This window comes from Chenopodium album, chromosome 19, assembly GCF_948465745.1.
Source record: "Chenopodium album chromosome 19, dcCheAlbu1.1, whole genome shotgun sequence".
NCBI lineage: Eukaryota > Viridiplantae > Streptophyta > Magnoliopsida > Caryophyllales > Amaranthaceae > Chenopodium > Chenopodium album.
The window spans coordinates 19,669,854-19,688,193 of NC_137852.1; the positions used below are offsets into that span (position 1 = coordinate 19,669,854).

The 18,340-nt window shown below is 36.8% G+C and overlaps 1 non-coding gene across 1 annotated transcript; it reads right to left on the reverse strand.

Annotated features, from left to right (window-relative positions):
• Positions 1–14,441: 14,441 nt before the first annotated feature.
• On the reverse strand, positions 14,442–14,547 carry LOC145596258 (small nucleolar RNA R71). Its single transcript, XR_014103116.1, has one exon. It is a non-coding gene; the product is annotated as a small nucleolar RNA R71 (small nucleolar RNA).
• Between the last annotated feature and the right edge of the window lie 3,793 nt (positions 14,548–18,340).

Genomic DNA, 18,340 nt, shown 5'->3' on the forward strand with positions numbered 1-18,340 from the left:
TAATACGGGAGGATTCGAGAGATAGGCTTTGATCTTCTCAAAGGCTTTTTGACACTCATCGTCCCATATGATTGGTACATTTTTCTTAAGTTTTTTGAATATTGGTTCGCATATCGTGGTTAACTTGGATATGAACCTACTTATGTATTGCAACCGGCCAATAAATCCTCGAATTTGCTTTTCGGTTTTGGGCGGTGGCATGGACATGATTGCTTTAATTTTAGTGGGATCTATCTCTATTCCTCTAGAGCTTATGACATAACCCAAGAGTTTCCCTGAGGTAACTCCAAAATCACATTTAGAGGGGTTTAACCTCATGTTGTATTTTCTTAATCTTTCAAAGAACTTCTTTAAGGCTATTGGGTGTCCTTGGTGGTCTTTTGATTTTACAATCATGTCATCCACATAGACCTCCACTTCTTTATGCATCATATCATGGAGTAGGGCAGTTGCTGCTCGTTGGTAAGTAGCACCCGCGTTTTTTAAACCAAATGGCATTACCGTGTAGCAATACGTACCCCAAGGTGTTATGAATGTTGTTTTCTCCATATCTTCTTCGGCCATGAGGATTTGATTGTATCCTGCGTACCCATCCATAAACGAGAGAAGTGCATGGTTTGCTGTGTTATCTACCAAAATATCGATGTGTGGTAAAGGGAAATCGTCCTTTGGACTTGCCTTATTTAAATCTCGATAGTTGTCACACATTCGAACTCTACCATCTTTTTTTGGAACCGGGACAACATTGGCGACCCATTCGGGGTATTTGGATACCCTGATAAAACCTGCAGTTATTTGTTTTTGTACTTCTTCTTTTATTTTAAGGGCCACGTCGGGTTTCATTCGACGTAACTTTTGTTTTACAGGTTTCATTCCTGGAATTAATGGTATAGTGTGTTGAGCTATTTCTCTATTAATGCCTGGCATATCTTCATATGACCAAGCAAATACATCGATAAATTCTTTAAGTAGATTAATTAAATCGGTTCTTTCTTCTTTGTTTAGCGTCAGTCCGATTTTAACTTCTCTTTTAATGGTTGGATCTTTTGAAATATCAACCGTTTCAGTGTCCTCAATTATTGGTGTCTTATTTTGAAGTGTTTCCATTGCTTTAATTATTTCTTTATCATTTTCATCATTAGTTAAGCAATGCTTGTCATCTTTAGATAAAGAAAAACAAGAGGAATACGGGGAAGAAGACATATCATTAAATTCAGAAATCATTACATCAAACAAAGAAATGTCCGTCGGGACTTGATTGCTAACTATCCTAGGAGTAGAAATAGAAGGTGAGGGTGCTACAACTAAGGACTTAGAAGACTCGATAAGGGAAGACTCTAACTCAGACTCTGACTCAGACGATTCTTCGAATATTGGTCCTTGCCCTGTAGTTATTGAAATCTTCTTTCCATTCGTAGTGATTATCTTCACTGTCTTGCGCCATCCACGCTCTTGATCTTCTATTGGAGTGATAAGTTCGGAGGGGTCGAAATTTTCGCTTTGGAGAACTGCTTGGATAAGTGAAGAATCATCTTCCGTGTATCTTGATTCGTTCTTTTCCCTTCCAAAGAGGAGTCCCATGACATTAAAGTCGAAACAAGGAGGTGCTTTTTCCTTATATATTGGAGCTGGGATCTCGTCTAGGAAACAACAATCCAAAAAGATCTCGAACCCAGGTTGCCTTATACCATTCACAACAAAGGGTTCAGGAAATTCATGACAAGGGTAATCCTCTCCTTCTCTTATAAATTGCCCATTTAAAGTGAGAGGATATTGATCCATGGGTATTTCCTTTTTTTGTATGCGGGCATTTCTTCGTGCTTTTGATTTTTCCTGGGCCCGTTTAAGGTCTTCGCGGGTTGGTTCAAAACCAAGTCCGAAAGTATCCAATTTAGGGAGGCCAGGTAAGCCCATGTGTTTAGCTACTCCTTTCTTCTTTCCTAGAGTCATTCCAGGAAAGTGTCCTTGTTTCCTTAGGATAGCATTTGTTATCATGTTTGAGTGGAGGTCATAATGAAGAGGGGTCCTTTCATCTTCCTCTATTAAGGAGACCTCTTCGCTAAAGCCCCACAAATCTTCATCGTTTTCATCATGTTCCACATTAATTAGTGGATTTTCTACTGTTTTAATCCTCATAGATGAAGCGTCAATGGTTATTGGAATGCCTCCAACTATAGCCTTTACTTGTTGATGAAGAGACGAAGGGACGGCCTTTAAATCATGAAGCCAAGGGCGTCCCATTAGCAAGTTAAAAGATGCCTTGATATCTACTACTTGAAATGTAGTAGCATGCTCAATTGCGCCCGCCGTTATATTCTTGGTAATCGTCCCTAATGCTTGACGACGCGAATTATCATAGGCTCTTATTCCTTGGGTTGACGGGGATAAATCCTCATCTCTTATTCCCAACATTCTTGCGGTTCTAAGTGGGCACACATTAATTGCTGAACCGTTATCCACAAGAGTCATAGGGACATTCATTCTTTTGCATATGACTGTGAGGTTTAGAGCTTTATTGTGTTTGTTACCTTCCGGTCGTAGATCTTTATCCGAAAAAGTGACCAAATTAATTGGACTTGGGAGATCGCTCGTGAGGAAGTTTGCAAGTCCCTCAGGAGTGGTGTCCGAATCTATGCCTACTTTAGCCAGTGCATCCATGACTGCAACTCTATGTTCTCGAGATGTGGCTAAGAGTTTCCATACATTCATTTCTACTTTAGTCTTTTTTAACTGTTTGACAAGATCGTTGTCTTCTATAATAGGCACGGGAATTTGCTGAATAAAGGTATGGGTTGTGTTGAAATGGGAGGTTGTATTCTCCCGGACCTAGTGAGGACATCTATGGGTGAGTCCTCCTCATCCCAAATGTCATTTACTGGGTATATTGTTGATAGAGGAGTTTCTTCAATGTCTTTAAGGTAAACATCCTCATCGTCACTGTCCCATACTCCATTAATCATGGCATCTTGTGGAAGTTGAACTAATTTCTTCTCATCAATCAAACGTTGAACCAAGTCCTTAAACTTGAAGCATTGCTCTATTGTATGTTCTCCTGATTGATGATATGCACAATAATATTTGTCTGTTCTTTTCAGCGATTCAAATGGTCTTGGTTCGAGAGGTTGAATTTTTCCATTCTCGAAGAGCATCTTGAATATATTTGTGTATGATGTCCCAATTGGAGTATATTTCCTATTATTCTTTTTGGGAATATCAATTACTTGGAGAGAAAAAGGTTTCTTTTGCTTAAGTGGAGGTTTATTTTTAAGTAACTCATTTTTCTCTTTTATGGCCTCGAAGGTTTGTGAGATTAGCTCTTTCAATTCCGACAATACTAATGTAAATGCCAATACTTCTTGCTTTGTTGAAGGTTCCTGACCGGAGAATTCGAGAGCATCTTCGAAGATTTCTTCTTCGATGGTCTCGATAGGCTCTATGAGACTAGATGGATCCTCTTGGTTTTCTTCGTCGGAAATAGCCAAAGAATCTGATAGCGGTGCAGTATTGATACTTGGCTTCTTACTTGCAGGAGGTAATGGGAGCTTGTTACTATCGATCAAATCTTGAATGGCTTCCTTTAATCTCCAACAATTCTCTGTAGGATGACCCCTACCTTGGTGATATTTGCAATGCGCATTTGGGTTCCAGCTAGCCGTTCTCCTTTCGACAGTTGGGTCCCCAAATGGTCCAATAGGAGTTATAAGACCTTTTGCATGTAAGCGATCAAATGCGGTGTCATAACTCATACCAATAGGAGTATAATTCTTCCTAAATAGTTTCTTTTGTCCTTGATTATTATTCATTGCTAATACTTCATTAAGAGGAAAAGTGCTAACATTATTTGAGTGGGTAGATTTGGATGAAGAAGGATTGTCATTCTTCTTATTTTTCCAGCCACTACTTGAGTTGTTATTAGCAATTTTCTGTTTAGCAAGGTCATCTTCAATGTTAATTCCAATATCATATACAGCTTTGAAAGTGTTTAAGTTGCTTTGGTATTTGAGGTGCTTAGAGTATTTTTCTTGGAGGTTCTTAATGAACATCCTGACGGATTCCTTTTCACTAGGCACTTCAACCATTTTTGCAGTGGTTTCCCTCCATTTATTGAAGAAGGAGGTGAAACCCTCGTTTTCTTTTTGTTTTAGCATTTCTAATTCTCTATGATCGGTTTCAACTTGTATATTGCATTTATACCTTTCAATGAAAGCGCTCACAATAGATTCCCAACTAGAGGTCTTTTCTTTATCAAGTGAAAAGTACCACTGTTGACATACAGCTTCTAAGGATAATGAAAATACAGAATGAAATGCTTTTCTATCTATCCCCTTAATACTCATTACAGTTTCAAAAGCTCTTAAGTGAAAATAGGGATTATCCATAGCCTTGAACTTAGGGATGTCATTGGGATTGAACTTTTGTGGAAGAAGGTCCTTATCCACCGAGACCCCTTGGGAGTTAATCTCTTGAAATCTGAAATCGTTGGACAGTTTGCCCAAGCTTTCCTGGATTAGGTCCATTTGTTTTTGTTTTTCAGGGTTACTTATTTGCAGCGATAAGTTTTGCAACATCTCAGCCAAGTTGGCTACCTGTCCCTTGACTTCATTAAGTTATTCTTGACTAGCCATTGCCTTCTTAGCTTTCCTTTTCCTACCGATTGGTTTGTCAAAAAGTAAAACTTGAACAAAAGTGTTGTCCTTGATTAAACGCCCTTCCTTTCTTGACCACGCGCTGTAATTTAAACCATATTTGTTTTAATATTTGACTCTAATTGACTTGACTTTATGTTTAAAAGATTAAAAGAAAAAGAAAAAATATGGGGCATATATTTTAAGGGAAGTTGAAAATTGGAGGATTAATATCCGACTTACCCCCCAAAAAAAAAAAATGGCGGAAAATACGCATTCAAGACTCTCTAGACATGGTTATAATGTGACAAACATGTTATGTGTGTGCTTTATGTGTATGTGAGTGACATGCTTTGACTACTAGTGTGTGACCATGGGACTTTTAAGTGCCTAAACTCAATTAAAGACTTAAACATGGTTTGAAATATTAACAAACTGATTAACCCGATTAGTAGACTGTTAATTAGACTTGTCGTGGTGACTCAAGCAAGAAAACTGGACTGTCGCTAAAACAACAGGACTGTCGCCACCGTTTAGAGCCTGTCGCCAGACGACAAAATTGTCGCCAGACGACAGACACTAGACTGCAGCGCCACAGTCCAAATTCCTGCGCCATTGCTGGAACATTAATCTGGACTGTTTCCAGTAATTTTACTCTAAATGGACATGCCTAAAGTCGTACTAAGTCGAATTGACTAATTTATTAGCCTTTAATTAATTCGAAATTAATTAATTAATTGATTAGACAAAGTCCTTTTAGTCATTAGTCAATTTATTTATTCTTTAACACAAGTCAAACAAATGGTTAACACACATATAATATATATAAACAAGGTAAACAAGTAGTTCACATAGTCACAATATGATGAGTTTGCAACCTAACTATGGCTCTAGTTCTCTAAAGTTCGAGGATATGGGTTAAGTCAAAAAGGTCCATGGTTAAGAATCCATATGCATTGCACACAAGCCTACCGGGAGGGTTGGAGCGAATGGACAGGATTCCGCGAGTTCGTGATGAAATCGAACTCGACGCCACAGTTTGGTGGATTCACAAACATTACACGTACCCAAATCTGAACTTTGCACATGATAGTGGAATATTCCATTGGGCAGGTGAAGCAGGAACCCCCAGAGGGTTATTTCCATATGTAGAACACATATGGGTTCAGAAAAGTGAGAAAATGACTCAATCAATAAGCAAAATCGAGCCAACAACTCTAGAAATGGTCAAAGCAAGAAGACAGACCCCTGGCTCGGTATTGGAAGAACTTGGCGCCAGACTACAGGGACTGTCGCCGCAAAAAAGCTCCTGTCGCCAGGTGACAAAAACTTTTTACGGGCGACAAGCCCTGTTTTCTAGACACTAGTTCCTACATGCCTTGGCAAGTTTCTGTATTCTTCGAATTTTCCAGATTTCGCATTATCTTTTCGATTCTAGTCATGAAAGATATTTCTCAAATTTCCTATGGATTGACTCATGGGGTACTCCCATGAGGACCTTTTAATGCATATGACAATAATGTTAATCAAATCACGCACATGAAATACTTAGAATTTTTCAAGTCTCATCCGCTCATTCTAAATAATTGCCAAAATTTAATAAATTTCAGGAATATAAATAGAAATCCTCCCCAGTGGAGTCACCAAAAACTGTATGGAATATTTCAAGCATTATGATAACCCCAAACTTGAACCCCACTGTGATCATACACTAAAGTACGGTGGCGTTCCAAAGGGAAAGACAAAGAGCAAAAAGAGTCGCCAACAAGTTTTAGGAACTTGTAAACCCAAAAGACAATCCAAAAGGACCATCAACTACTCCATAAGGTCTTGAACCAAACAGGGTCCGGGGATGAGGGTACGAATCCAATCTACAAAAGAAAGGACCCGCCCTATAAAATAGGCCTCTACTTTGTTCTGCTCGTATTCATGTGCGCTTTTCGAATAACATACAAACATTATACTAAGCCTACCCTGTTTATCTATGTTGGTTGAATATTAATGCACAAATAAACTATTATTGGCGATCACTTGAGTTAAAATCACATTAGCCTAAACCAAATTATTAATTATCTTTTTAAGCGTGATTTCAAGTACAAATTCCCTTTAAACATGCATAAAAGGTGTGATCAAGCAATAACAATAAAATAAATCAAGCAACATAATAATAAAGAATATATAATAATGATGATGATAACATGATAAGGCATAATAAAGCTTAATAATGATAGCAAGATCCTAGGCATGATACTAACAAGATTAATAACAAATCCTAGCATGTCACTAAACAATAAAGATCAAAACTTTAAACCTAACATGGTACTAACATGATATTAGAAAGAATAAAGCAATAAAAGGCACCCTAAACATGATTCTAGAAAGCATAAAATAATATCCTAACATGATACTAGGAATTAATCAATAATAAACATGCTTTCTACATTATGAAAGAGAGTAATAAGATTACATACTTTGAAGCCTCGTACCTCTTTCTAATAACAAAATACACAAGTTAGTAAACTTCAATGAAAATAATAAACAATAATTAAAGAATTAAATTGAAATCAAATTAAATAAAGTTTTGACTAGTTTTGGACCAAACCCTCAGAAAATATCGAACCTTGCACGTCTAGGGCGAAGGCAACTTCGAACTTGGCTAAGAGACTCTAAGTCTAATGAATGCGGAATACTGTATGTGAAAAGCTAGTTTAGAAAGAGAGGGAGAAAGAAAGCATATATTGCTCAAGAGAGAAAAGAGAGAATTAAGGAAGAGTTAATGAGAATTGATGATTCTGAAAACAGGAATTCGGACGCTATTTATAATGAAAATAATCCGGAAAATTGTACAATTTGATAAGGAATAAAACTCCACGCTGTCGGTAGGAATTAACTCTGTCGCGACGCGACAATGTCTGTCGCGAGGCGACGTGCGACAGAGTCTGTCGCGTGGCGACATACTTGTCGTTTGGCGACAGCCTGTATTAGCGCGTTTTTCTTGACGCGGAATCCGATCTTTAATCAACCTGATCTACGGAAACCGCACAGAAGATAAAATACATATTTTTCAAGATAACAAAACAATATTTTATTCCAAATAAAAATCTTTTAAAGATAATTAATTATTAAATCTAACAATATTAGAATTAAAAGGAACTTTCTAGAAACTTCTAGAAAACTATAATTAATCCTAATAAGTTTAGGAATAATAATTAATGTTGGGCCCTCCTCTAGATCATTGGGCCGTATTAAAATAAATAACCGGGCCCAGTTTAGTATTTTGGCCATAACTTCCTCAATATTCATCGGAATTGGGCTTATAATATATCGTTGGAAAGGTCTCTTTGAACCCCATCCAACTACACCATTATTGGACCCTTATCATGGACCAAAATAAACTGAAATGGACGTTTTTAAATAAATAAAGTCATTTTCAAAAACAGAGAGAAAAGAATTAAATTAAAACTAGACCGCAACACTTGGCTTTCGAATCACTTTCACCTAATTCGATAACAACACAACGTGCAAGGCATTCATCACTGGGTTTGGTTTTGGGGAGACACAAATGGGTGTCTACACATACCTGAAGTGCTCTGATACCAATTGTTAGTTGATACCAATTGTTAGTTGAGACGAACACTACAAGAGGGGGCCGGGGAGTGAATTGTATGTGAGTTCCTAGTGACTACTTTTGCGGAATTATAAAACAATGCATATAGAAACTTGCAAAGACACACATATTTTACGAGGAAACCTTCCAAGGCCCAACTGGAAGTAAAACCTCGACCCTATCTTAGGGATTTCAACCACAACGAACTTGCTACACAGTAGGAACCTTTCCTACCCAATCTAAGTACTACACTTAGATTCACTCGTACTCCCAAAGTACAAAAACTCTCAGCTTCACACTAGAAGCTTACACAAAACTGTATGTAAAAATTAAACACACTAACACCCAAATAACCCAACCAATACAAGTAATGATACCTAGTATATGATAGGCAAGCTATGCACAAAACCCGAAACTAATATGACAAGGTTGGAAGCCTGGCAACCTTACACAATTAAAGCTCTGTGATTTCTCCACGCATAAACTCACACAAAACCTAAAAGAATTCGATCTCTACTATTTATACAAGTAGAACTTGTATAGAAAGTAGGTTTTCTATAAGATAAAGATGTTAACTTGCCTTATAAATACGGTTTAAGTAAATCAAATAGAGAAAATATTTTCCGGGAAAATAAGATAGAAAGAAAGATATCAAAAAGAATTTTTTTTTTAAAAAAAAAAAAACCGATTTTTAGAAACAAATTTTAAATAAAATCTTTTCATAAAATCTATCGTTTTATCTTTTCCAATTTTTTCTTTATTTACCAAGCAACTTGTCATGATCTAATAAATTTTGTGCATAACCTACTTAACATATTTAACAATAAATCTAGAAGATAAAATCTTACTAAATAATATTGTTGCGCCATATTCTACATAAGTAGGTTACTTGGGCTTCACGCAGACTAAGTTCCTCAAGGAACTTACTGTCTTCAATCGCAGTCCAAGCTGACACCTCAGCATGCTGTCTTCAAGTTCCTGTTAGGGAACATTCCTATTAGGGAACTTAATTCTTGTTAGAGAACTCTTCTTGTTCTTTGTTTAACTTTCTTTTTAAAGGCTTCCTCATGTCCTCTTAGCTCAAGTTACTTCTTCCATCACCAAGATCAATTTCACCTAAACTAATCAAATACTTATAAACCTTTATTAGTCGAGTTTGCTTTAGTTTAAGTCCATCATCATCAAAACCTTTAAGCTTCAACACTAGCATTATTTAGATTTTCAAAAATCCTTAGACTATTTTCATTGTCACTTCCAAAATCCTATTTTAGGAAGGCGGTTTTGGTATCTATTTTTCCATATTTCATATGTGCAATTATGCTAGATCAATCACGAAAAGATTTAAGCATTCTAATTGGGGAATAGGTTTTTATTAAAATCAACTCCGTGAATTTAATTATATCCTTTTCAACCAATCTATCTATGTATGCATATCCATTTCCATATTTGTTAGTCTTCTCCTTGAAAACCTATTTGCAATCGATGGGTTTTTCACCCTTCATGCACAGTAATCAAATTTCAAACATGATTTTCAAACATGGGGTCTATTTCGGATTTTCATGGCCTCTAACCATTATTCGGAATTTGGATTTGTTGTAGATATCTTACAAGATAGTATTCCTTTACTATCTAATAATAAATAGTATGCTTGTAACTCTTAACTCTATTTCTAACTTAATAGAAATTTATAGGATTCAATCTAAGCCTTTGGTGAATTTTATACCTTTACGGGGCAATTGCATTAAACACTGAGTTTCAAGGCGCTTTATTTTTTGTGACAATATTCTTTCCTTAAATTAATTATTCTTAGTCACCTTAATATTAAAATTTCCATATTTCTTTAACTCTCTTCTCCAAGTAATTTCCTTAACTCTTCTTACCATAATTTTTCCTACAATCTCCTACCATAATTCTTGCATGAGCTAGCCTATAAATACCCCGTCATACCTCTCATATTCTTCACACCAAAACCCAATTCTCTTCTTCTCTCTTACTCTTGTTTTCCCTCAACCTTTTCCTACTTTCATCTCCTCTTTCCTAAAGAAAATCAACCCTTATATCTTTGAGCTAGTTTTCGGTGCTTCTGGTCCGTTTAGGGGTTTTTCTATTTCACAAAAAATTATTCCTCTAAACAAATCCTTGAGATTAGAATCTATAATCACCAAATTCGGTGTTGGGTTTTTGATGAGTGTCATTTTTGGCACTCATTTAATTCTCTTTAGGGTTGAATTTATGCTATTTTATGTCTTTTTTTCTTAGTTTTCTTTTAGTTTTGTTCTTTATTTTTTCCTAGTTTGCATTTCTTGTGGTTGATTTTATATTTTTATGCATCTCTTAGTTTATTTTGCCTTTTTCCCTTTTATTTGTTTGTTTTCGTTCGTTTTTCAGGTTGAGATCGTGTCTCGAAGATTCCCAAGACTCCTTCCCTCATTTTTCATCATTTTGGATGCCTTTTGCTTGCCATTTTAAGCTCTAGTGTGAAGGAACTCAAGGTGAAGTTTATGAGTTGGTGCATGCATGTGGTGGGGGCACCATTTTTGGTGTTGAACCCACCATGGAAGCCATTTCAAGACTACCTACCTTAGTGTTCATCATCATCATCAAATGGAGCGCACGAGGTTGAGCACCATCACAGAAGGGAAGGGGTTTCCCTGCTCCAGGCTGCGCGGCCGCGCTCCCCCTTAGCGCGGGCGCGCCACCTTGAGCCCCTGTTCCGTACCCTCTTTTGAGCGGCTGCGCATTTCTTTGGTGATGGCCGCGCCTGTGTGGGTTTCTTTGGACGATTCAACTACCTTTTCTTTGTTAGTTATACTATATATAGTTTTCCTACTTATTTGAGAGAGAGAATTAGATTTTAGATTAGAGTTTTTAGAATTAGGGTAGATTTCTAGAGAAAGAAACTCCAGTTCTTAGTTTTGAAGGTAGAGAAATTGGGGATTGAAGATTGATTAGTTGATGATTGTATCATTTGGATGATCTCAAGTGTGATTTCTTTGAATTTGCTCAAGTTTGTAAGAGACTCTTTCATTTTAATTGAATCTTTAGTTTGATTTCAATTGTTTTGATTAGTTGACCTAGTTTTATTGATTGTTTGATTGAATTGCTTAAATTGAATTGATAATGATGATTTTGATGAATAGCTTAGTTGACCTTCCCTCGCATCACTCGACTTAGTCAACTTCCTATCCCAATTTGCTATGATTCATTGCTAATATAAGTGGATCCTAAACCCTAGTGTTTCATTATATTGATTCTTATTGCTTGTTTAGTTGATAGTTTCCACATACACACCTACCCTTGATTTCGAGATAGCTTAACCTAAACAGTAGTAGTTAGCTCCCATTCCCTTGGTGTAGACACCCATTTGTGTCTCCCCAAAACCAAACCCAGTGATGAATACCTTTTGCGTCGAACCATAATCGAATGAGGTAAAAGTGTGAAAAGTCAAGTGTTGCGGTTAATTTTTATTAATATCCTTCTTTCTGTTTTCGAAAACCATTTCTATTTTATGAAAACGTCCAATTCAGTTTATTTTGGTCCATGATAAGGGTCCAATAATGGTGTAGTTGGATGGGGCTTGAAAAGACCTTTCCAACGATATATTATAAGCCCAATTCCGATGAATAATGTGGAAGTTATGGCCAAAATACTAAACTGGGCCCAAACCGGATTTTACCTACGACCCAATGATCATGAGGAGGGTCCAAAGGTTTAATCCTATTCCTAAACTCATTAGGATTGATTAGAATCTTCTATAAGTTTCTAAAATATCTTAATTATCCTTTTTTGAAAAGATAAGATCATGGAATTTGATTTGAATATAAACTTTCCTTTTTTAAAACTTTCCTAATTCTATTCGGATTTAAACATGTTCAAAGATAGTCAGATATTATTTTCGTGCCTCATATTTTTATCAAAATTTTATATGGTTGGATAGATCTTGAAATTATCTTTCCAATGATATATTATAATATTAAATCCGAGCTATAACGAAAAAGATATTAAAGATATACGAAACTCTATCCAAAACTGACACCCTTTCACTATTTCAGCCATATCTTTTTATCTACAAAAGATTTCAATCGGATTCTAATTGCATTAGAAAGTAGACTTCAAGAGCTTTCCAACGACATATTATATGACTTATTTGGACTTCTGGATCAAAAGATATGATAAAAACAAAATCCGCAAAAAACTGTCTTGTCGCGAAACGACAGGTTTGTCGCCTCGCGACAGACTCTGTCGCCTGGCGACAAGATAAATCTTTGGCGACAAGGTCGGTTTGATTAGCGACAGAGTGGAGTTTTATTCCTTATCAAATTCTATGATTTTCCAAACTGTTTCCTTATAAATAGGGTCCGAATCTCTGTTTTTGAATCATCAACTTTCATCAATTCTCTCAATCATCAACTTTCATCAATTCTCCCAATTCTCTAATCAATTCTGATTCACTCTTTCTTAATTCTCTCTTTTCTCCCTTTCTTTCTAAACTAGCTTTTTACATACAATATTCCGCATTCACTAGACTTAAAGTCATCTAGCCAAGTTCGAAGTTGCCTTCGCCCTAGACGTGTAAGGTTCGATATTTCTAAGGGTTTGGTCCAAAACTAGTCTAAACTTTATTTAATTTGATTTCAATTTGATTCTTTAATTGTTCTTTATTTATTTTCATTGAAGTTTTCTAATTTGTGTATTTTGTTATTAGAAAGAGGTACGAGGCTTCAAAGTATGTAATCTTATTACTCTCTTTCAATGTAGAAAGCATGCTTATTATTGATTAATTCCAGGTATCATGTTAGGATGTTATTTTATGCTTTCTAGTATCATGTTTAGGATGCCTTTACTCTTTTCTAATATCATGTTATCATGTTAGTACCATGTTAGGTTTAAAGCTTTGATCTTTATTGTTTAGTGACATGCTAGGATTTGTTATTAATCTTGTTAGTATCATGCCTAGGGTCTTGCTATTATTATCAAGCTTTATTATGCCTTATCATGCTATTATCATCGTTATTGTTATTATGATTATTATTGTTTGTCCTTACGTTGCTTGATTATATTTTGTTATTGCTTGATCACGCCTTTTATGCAGGTTTAAAGGGAATTTGTACTTGAAATCACGCTTAATAAGATAATTATTAATTTGGTTTAGGCTAATGTGATTTTAATTCAAGTGATCGCCAATAATAGATTTATTTGTGCATTAATATTCAACCAACATAGATAAACAGGGTAGGATTTAATATAATGTTTGTATGTTATTCGAAAAGCGCACATGAATACGAGCAGAACAAAGTAGAGGCCTATTTTATAGGGCGGGTCCTTTCTTTTGTAGATTGGATTCGTACCCTCATCCCCGGACCCTGTTTGGTTCAAGACCTTATGGAGTAGTTGATGGTCCTTTTGGATTGTCTTTTTGGTTTACAAGTTCCTAAAACTTGTTGGCGACTCTTTTTGCTCTTTGTCTTTCCCTTTGGAACGCCACCATGCTTTAGTGTATGATCACAGTGGGGTTCAAGTTTGGGGTTATCATAATGCTTGAAATATTCCCTACACTTGGGTTCGATCCTTGACTTTCTGTATACTTGTATGAAGGTGTGTCAAGAGTTATAAATTTGTTTTGACATAGGATAGTTAGCCCAACGACCTAGCTTCCACCTCGTGTAAAAAATGGCGTCGTTGCCGGGGAGTGGCGTAGTTGATTAATATTGTTGTTAAGTCTATTTCATTCTATCCTAAAAATACAAAAATATTTTTCCCTTAAGGCTACATTTGACAAGTTACTAATAATTTTTTTTGAGATTGTGTAAGAAAGTGAACATGGGTGAAGCTCTAAGAGTTACGTTGAAAGAGTTGGGCATTCCGGGTGCATACAAGTATGAGTGTGGGATTGCTCCACTATTGATTCCGGATGGCCGGTGACTTTGAAATTAAGCCGTCAATGATAACTTTGATTGAAAAAAGACAATATAGTGGAGCAAAAAATGAGAGTCCCCTCAACCACCTAAAAGAATTTGAGAAATATTGCAATACGATTAAAGTGAGTGGGGTGGCACAAGAATTCATTAGGCTCAAGTTGTTCCCCTTCTCTCTCATAGGTCAAGCCTTGGAATGGTTAGATAAAAAGGTCAAGACTAATTCCTTAAGAATGTGGGATGAAGTTAGCAAAGAATTTCTATCTCGGTTTTTCCCTCAAAAGAAAACGACGGAGGCTAGAGCTTTAATCCAAGGTTTCAAGCAAGGAGCTAGTGAAAGTCTCTCTGAAGCTTGGGAGAGGTATAAGGAGTATCAACGAGAGTGTCCATATCATGGAATCCCTACCTACCAAATTATACAAATCTTCTATGGTGGGTTGAGTTCTCGGTTTTTTGAGAGTGAGGTTCCTAAAAAGAATGATGCTAAGGAGAGTCGTAGCAAGAGCGAAGTTGAGAATGAGAGAGATGAAAGCCCTTTAGTTGAGGAAGTTGTTCAGGACCAAGTTGAAAAGGTGAAGGAGTATGAAAAGGAATTCTCTAAACCCAAACGTCCTTATCCTCAAAACTTCAATAGGCACAAATTGGATGAACAATTTGGGAAATTCATAAAGATGCTTAAACAACTTCATCTTACTCTTCCTTTAACCGATGTGATAGAGAAAATGCCAAACTATGCAAAATTCCTTAAGGAGATCTTGAGTGGAAAGAGGACATGTGATGTGGCGGAAACGGTTAGCTTAACTGAGATTTGTAGTGCAATTATAATGAACAAGATGCCACCTAAGTTACAAGATCCCGGAAACTTTTCTATCCCTTGTGCTATTTATAAAATGAAAATTGAAAATGCCTTGTGTGACTTAGGAGCTAGTGTTAGCATTATGCCATACTCGGTTTATCAAAGACTAGAGAAAGGAGAACTTTAACCCACTAACATCACCTTGCAATTGGCCGATCAATTAATATCCCAAGGGGGAAGCTGGAAGATGTTCCCTTAAGGGTAGGAAAGTTTATCATTCCGGTAGACTTTGTGGTTCTTGACATAGATGAGGATTCCTCGATTCCTATTATTCTTGGTAGACCATTTCTTGCTACTTCAGGTGCTTTGAGTGATGTCAAAAGTGTTAAAATTTCACTTAAAGTTGGTGAAGAGGAAGTTGAATTTGATTTGAATGAAGGTATGAAATATCCTTCTTCATCTCTTGAGAATTGCATGAGAGTTGAAATTTTAAATAATCTTGTACATTCCATGCATGAGCATTTGCTCACAATTAATGATCCTCTTGAGTGTGTTTTGTTGAACAAAGAAAGGATAGGTGCTCCTAGTAAGGAAATGGCTTTGTATGAGAAGTTACTAGAAGAAAAAGTTGAAGCTAGCAATGAGCAAATTTGCATGAAGATTTCAAGCTAAGAGGCTTTACAAGCGGCTTCAAACAAGGAAGGTAAAGGTGTTCCCGTGGTAGAGGTTAAACCTCTACCATCACACCTTAAATTAGGTATGAGTTCTTAGACCCAAATTCTACTTATCCCGTGATAGTAAGTGCATCTTTGAGTCAAAGCCAAGCTCAAGCGTTATGTGGTGTCTTGAGAAGGCACCAAGGTGCCTTGGGATATACCATTGACGATCTCAAAGGTATAAGCCCCGCCCTTTGTACGCACCACATAACTCTTGAAGACGGCGCTCTCTATTGAACGACAAAGGAAACTACATCCCCAAATGGGGGAAGTAGTAAAGAAACAGATAACTAAGCTTCTAGATGCGGGAATTATATTCCCAATTTCAAGCTCTAGATGGGTCTCTCCCGTTCATGTCATTCCAAAGAAGGGGAGGCATGACCGTCGTCGAAAATGAGAGAGGTGAGCTCATTACGATGAGGACGGTCACCGGTTGGCGGATGTGTGTAGACTATAGACATTTTAACACATCTACCAAGAAAGATCACTTTCCCCTTCCATTAATTGATCAAATGCTTGAGCGACTAACTAGACACAAGCTCTATTGTTTCCTTGATGGCTACTCGGGGTTTATCCAAATCCCAATCCATCCCGATGATCAAGAAAAGACTACCTTCACTTGTTCTTATGGAACCTACGCTTATAGGAGAATGCCATTCAGTTTGTGTAATGCTCCCGCAACTTTCCAAAGATGCATGATGAGTATCTTTGGAGATATGTTTGAGGAAGAAATGGAGGTGTTTATGGATGACTTCTCTGTTGGTGGGGTTTCTTTTGAGGCATGCCTTGAAAATCTTGAGAAATGCTTAGCAAGGTGTGAAAAGGTGAATCTTGTGTTGAATTGGGGAAAGTGCCACTTTATGGTGGAGGAAGGAATAGTGCTTGGACAAAAAATCTCTCATAAAGGGATAGAGGTGGATAAGGCCAAGATCGAGGTTATTGAGAAACTTTCACCTCCGGTGAATGTCAAGGGAGTGGGATCTTTCTTGGGACATGCGTGTTTTAATAGAAGATTCATTCAGGATTTCTCACTCATTTCCAAGCCCCTTAATGACCTTCTTCAAAAAGATGTTGAGTTTGTGTGATGATAAATGCTTGGAAGCATTTAATAGGTTGAAGAAGGCCCTAATCTCTACTCCCATTCTTCAATCCTAAGATGGGATCTACCCTTTGAGTTGATGTGTGATGCTAGCAATTGGGCAATTGGAGGTGTTTTGGGACAACGTGTGGACAAGAAACTTCATGTGATTTACTACATGTCCAAGACACTAAATAGAGCTCAAAAGAATTACACAACAACGGAAAACAAAAAATCACAAGAAATTAACTAGGAAGTTAAGACGAGTGGAATTCTAGAAGAGTTAGGACTCATGGGTATAAATAAATAAATGAATAAAAATCTATAATACTATGTTATACGAGTTGACACGGATTAAAGGTCTTGGCTAAGACTAGCTTGACACGAAAATATATATAAAAATATATTTAAAAAGAAAGAAAGTTGACGCTAAAAACACCTAAACTGGATAGGCTGTAGTATATTGGTTATCACTTTTGATCTGTGAATTTTATTGGGACGAAATTAACGCCAAGTGAAAGACAAAACTCGGGGCTACAGATATATAGGTAGCACGACACATAACTCTTTCTAGAACTCTAGATATGACAAAAACAAGTTGACTCTTGTGCTGGATACGAGAATAAAAATCCGGGTTGACTCAAAATTTAAAAAAATAAATAAAAAAAAAATAAAAATAAAACTATGACTCGACTCTAATAAAAAAGGAAGGTTAGATAAGAAAAAATAAAAAGAAAAAAATAAACATAAGCACATTGTCATGAATGATGCAATGAAGTTTGCAACCTAAAGTCAAGATCTATGTTCCACTATGGTCAGGTTTATTTGGTGTCAAAAGCGTACCATGGTTGAGAGTTAGGACGCGTTAGCAAGGCATCCTCCCTTAAGGGTGTTTGCCAACGAGCGGCTCCACGAGTTTGTGATGAAATCGAACTCGACTCCATGGGTTGGGTGGATGTAAAAACTCAAATTAACCCTTATTGCCATGAGCGTTTGTTGTTGGGTTGATAGAGCTTAAATACCTCGGGCTAGCCACGTAGAATACGTACTATTGTGGAAAAATAGGTAACCGAAAATGGATATGCATATGTGACAATGCCAATTAAATAGCAGGAATACAATTCAAGAATCTTTCAAGTCTCATCCACTCATCTCAATTAAATACTGATCACTCAAATCGATAAACAACCAAAAATAATCCTCCCCAGTGGAGTCACCAAATTGTAGGTGTCATTCGAAATGCGCCTATGTTAAAGCATGTGTGAATATGCTTGGCACTCATAGTAAGTGGGAATTGACACTACGATTAGGGACAACGATTAGGGGCAAGGAAAGTAGGGAGCCTGCAACAAGTTTTTACAGAACTTGTAAACCGTTCACGGATCATAAAAGGCAACCACGAATAAGGGACAATGAAGGCAACAATGATTGACCCGTGAAGGTTACACCCCATTCATAATCCATGAGATTACTAACTCCATATGGTTTGGAACCACGAAAGGAGGATCAGGGATGATGGTATGAAGTGAGTCATGGAGTCACATTCGCCCGTATTAGCCTCTACTCGATTCTTATAGAGAAACGTGATTCCTGCGATCCAAGG